Source organism: Rhinolophus sinicus, chromosome 14, assembly GCF_057876585.1.
Source record: "Rhinolophus sinicus isolate RSI-liver-muscle chromosome 14, RSI-T2T, whole genome shotgun sequence".
Taxonomy (NCBI): domain Eukaryota; kingdom Metazoa; phylum Chordata; class Mammalia; order Chiroptera; family Rhinolophidae; genus Rhinolophus; species Rhinolophus sinicus.
Genome location: NC_142514.1, coordinates 99,786,553 through 99,790,915, shown reverse-complemented (window position 1 = coordinate 99,790,915; position 4,363 = coordinate 99,786,553).

The following is a 4,363-nucleotide window of genomic DNA, read 5'->3' as shown; positions in this document are numbered from 1 at the left end:
TCTCTCACCTAGGCCTGCACAATGGACCCAGTCTTGGGCTTCAGATCATCTAGTCCAGTCCCAAGGCAGATCCTCACTGGGGCCACCAAAGACTCGCAACCTCACCTCTCAGGCAATAACCGTGAGTCCTTTCAGTGATGAGCTCTTGAAAGCCACACCTTCTACTGCCAGATACACTTTCTGCAAGTTGCCAGTCAGTCTTGGGATTTGTAGCCCATCAATTCAACCATATCGAGCGGTTGGAACAACCCCATAGCGGATGCAACAAACCAACAAACCTCAGAGAAATAGGCCAGCCATGAGGCCGGGCGGGGGGGGGGGGGGGGGGTACAACTTATCAACCCACTTGGGATTAACTTCTTAATAACCATGAGCAGCCAAAGACTTTCCCCTCCTCCCTCCCTTGGCTACTGTCCTCCCTGGAGTCCCAGGGCATCATTATCAGCTCCTGGGGAGGGGTTCCTAACATCCCTTACGGCCACATCCTTTTGCAAGAGGGTCTAGTTGTTCCCAGGGTCCCTCTTCTTTCCCTTTGCTTCTTCCTAGCCTCAGCCTTGGCAAGATGATGAATTAGAAACCAAGAGTTGGCACATCCACCCAGCAATTATCGTCAATCTCCCTTGTTCCTGTGGCTGAATAGCAATTTACTTTCAAACTTAATAGTCAATACTCAGAAAGGTAAAACTGCCTGGGTCACTCTTGGGAGGTGATTTGAGAGTTTGGTGGGAAAATGGGGCCGGGGCAGGAGCTGGGCTCAAACGTCCACCTTCAAGCACCCACTTCCTCTGGACATTTAATCTTGGGGTCCCGATTTTTACCCTTCTGAACCTCTCTACAAGCCAATCAGAAGGATGGTACAGATTTCCCCGTTCTGCGGGTAGGAGATCTAAGGGTGAAGTCAAGGGGCTCTGCCAGCTTGTAGCCTCTCAGTCACCTTGGATTTCAAGGACTCTGCCTTTCCATCTCACACTTCCCTTGGTGGTCTGCTTTGTACAGAGTCCAACCCCCCACACCTTCAGAGGCTGCAAAACAGAACCTGATGTGCCCACCTAGCCTCCTCCCTCGGCCCCCCCTCTCATGCCCACAGAGAGAGCCCAAGGGCTGCAGCACCCACAGGGAGGGAACCCTGCCCGTACTCCACCCAGCAACCACCATGCACTGTGCTGCCTCCTTACTAGGTTGGGCAGGGTTTGGTGTGAACAGCAAACCCATAGTTCCTGCTTAGTCGGGGTCTATTGTCCTATAGTTACACATTCCACAGTCTAGGAAAACAAGGTCTATTTAGCTCATGCAGAAAGAGGGGAGAAAGAGATATCCCTTGTGGAAGGGAGTAAGACCAGTCCTAACTGCAAGGCAAAGGAAGGGAAGCTTAGTGCCCATTAAGCACAGTGAAATGCTGCCATCTTCTGTCGATGTCTCAGAACTGCAGGGAGCCCTGGGGCTGGTTCTCTGGCTGGGAAAGAAATGGGAAACTATCCAACTGCTTCCACTGGGCCCCTCCTGTCCAAGTGCAGAAGGTCAAAAAGATGGAAAAATCAAGTTTGGCCCCAAGTTGAGATGTTATTGTTGATGACTGGACAACAATAATAATATTGTCACGTCTTAGTTATTGAGTGCTTCCTATACCAGGTGATTTGCATACACTGTTTTGTTATTCCCAACAATCCTTTAAGATGCTGTTAACCTCTTACAGGCTGGGTGGCTTGCCCAAGGTCACACTGCTGGTGAATGGTACAGTCAGGTTTCTAACTTAGGCAGTCTGGCTCCAATCTCTGTACTCTGACTCAGAAGTCCACACAATGAAATGTCCTGGATGCCCTCACTGGGCACCTCCCCAATTCCCTTTTTGTTTGTTTCACCATCTGCTCCTACCACTTCTCTTCAAGTGAACTGCTTCTAGCCTCCAAGCCCTGTCCATATGCCTGTACTGTTCTAAGAAAACAAGACAGAATAAACCCTGATATCATAGAGTCCATCTTGTGGTGTGTCCTGAAGATCCAATCCCAGAGCTTGGGTAGGACCTGAGCCCCTGATAGTTGGGGTCTAAAGATAAGGTGAGGCAGTTGGACTGTGTGGGCAGAGACTCAGGGGTTTGGGAGTCCAAGCCACCTTGCTCTTACCCCAGTCCTGATCACGGAGCCCCAACCTGGGACCAACCTCAATTTCCCACTCCCTTCCAACTACTTTCACTGTTGTCTTTACTGCATAGACTATTAGAACTGGGAAAGGGCCTCAGGAATGATCCGGTGGACACATCTCATTTTGTAGATGGAGAAGGTCAAGCCCAGAGAGGACAAGCAGCTTGCTCATATCACACAGCCTGAAGTGGCAGAGCCAGGAAGAGAACTCCTAACTAGTTGAGCCCTGCTGAGCCCCAGCTCTTCCTCCCTCATCCTCCAACTCAGACCCCAGTGGGTCCTCCCTCATCTGCCAATGGATTACCTATAACACTCCCAGAATCACCTAAAGCCCAGAGCTGGGTGAGGACAGGACACAGGGGAATATGGACCAAGATTTTGCTGGACCTGAGAGGACCAAGAATGGAGTCTTCCTTTTCTCTTTTCTCTCCCATTCTGGGGAGAGATGCCTCTCTTCCACAACTCTCCCCTTCCCTGAGCCACTTTGAGCCTGCAATAATCTTGATGTTTTCACTCATGCTGAGGAGGGGGGCATTCTAAAAAGTAGGAAGAAAAGATTCCCCTGATTGCTTTATAATTCCAGCTCTAATGTTAATGGAACTGGTTGGGACTGACAGGGGGAGTATGATGCTTGGGGAGGTCCTCAGCGGAGGGCCGAGGGCCTCCAGACACTGCTGTGTTCCTCTCTTCCCACCTTGCCGGCCTCCATACTGCTGGTGGCTGCTCCCGGTGAGGCCCAGGCCTAGAACAGGTGGGGGCCTGACTGTCCCCATGGCTTTCATCTTGGGAACTCAGCCAGATGAGTGTCCCTGTCCATTTCCCCTCCTCTGGAGCTGGTGGGCTTGGGGAAGGGCCCAAAATGAGAGAGTCAGGGCCTCTGTCGGAGAATCTGGGCGTCCCTGGAGACCAGGAAAGTAGCCCATCTCACCATCATGGCCACAGGGACCACAGATCCTGAAGAAGGTCAGAGAGGCTACAGGGCACTGAGTGCCCATGGAGATGGGTTTTCGGAGTTGGGAGGACACTCCTCAGAGGACATTGTTCATGGAGCTCCAGAGAGCAGTAGCCAACCCCAGGGACACTGTGCTCCTAGTTCCCAAAGGAAGACACCGAGCTCACAAAGCGTTCCACCAGAGATGTGTGGTGTCTTTCCTTCCTGGCAGTGTCTGAAGGTCCTCCTCAGATCCCTTAGTCTTACTCTCCCTTCTTACCCTTTCCTCTCTGTCTTCTTATCCATTTTCCCTTCCCTTTTCTTATTCCAAGGAGCCCCCTTCTGGGAAGCCTGGCTGCTGGTTCAGCAGGGTGGGGAGAGGCAGGAGGAAAGTGTGTTGCCCCTCCACTATAGACAAGCAGTGAGTTCATTTAGGTACTTTCACCAGCTGGGGCAGGAGGTGGGTGCGGGGGGGGGGGGGGGGGGCGTTGTGCAGCTGCTCCCCTGGTGTCATTTGGCCCTGAGTAGGAAGTGGAGCAAGGAAGGCTATAAGAATGGAGGGGCCTGGAGGTGTTGGGCCATACCAAGGGAAAAGGTGCAGTTTTCTTGCACCTTCTTTCCCTCCCTGTTCAGCCAGACTTCCTTCTATCTTGCTTGACTCTTCCAGGAAACCTTCCCTGACTGCCCCTCCAGGCCTCTCTGAGCTCCCAGGGATTGGAAGGCCTCATTTCCTTCCTCCATGCCCCAAACCCAGAATGGTACTGCCCGCAGGAGCCGAACTCTCCTGCCAGCCTTCAGACCAGGGAGTCTTCCCCACTACTGAGAAGGCCCTTAGGTCTGAAGCCTCTGGTTAGCCTTACACTCCAGCTGGTGTGTAGCCACTCCTGGGCCCTGCTCCCTTCTGGAGACTCTGGGGTAGGCTGGCCAGGGTGTCTGAGCACTCACAGCCCTCAGGGTAGTCAACATACCCCAGGACCCCACCCCACTCTCCTCCCTTCTGCTCACTGTTAACAGAATCCTGCTTCAGAAAGGTACAGTCTCCTGTACTGCACCTCAGGGATTCAGATGGAGATGGAAGGGGTGGAATGGAGACCTCCTAGAAGAAAAAGGGAAGATGACCACACACTCATCAGAGGTTGAAAAAGTGTGTTCAGCAGAACTGCAGCCAGTCCCGCTGCTGACTCTGAGGGAAATGCTTATTCAATACAAAAGAAGTAGGTAATCAATGGTTTATTCAGTGGGGAAAGCCCAAGCTGAATGTCTCCCTCCCTCCCTCCCTCCCTCCCTCCCTTAT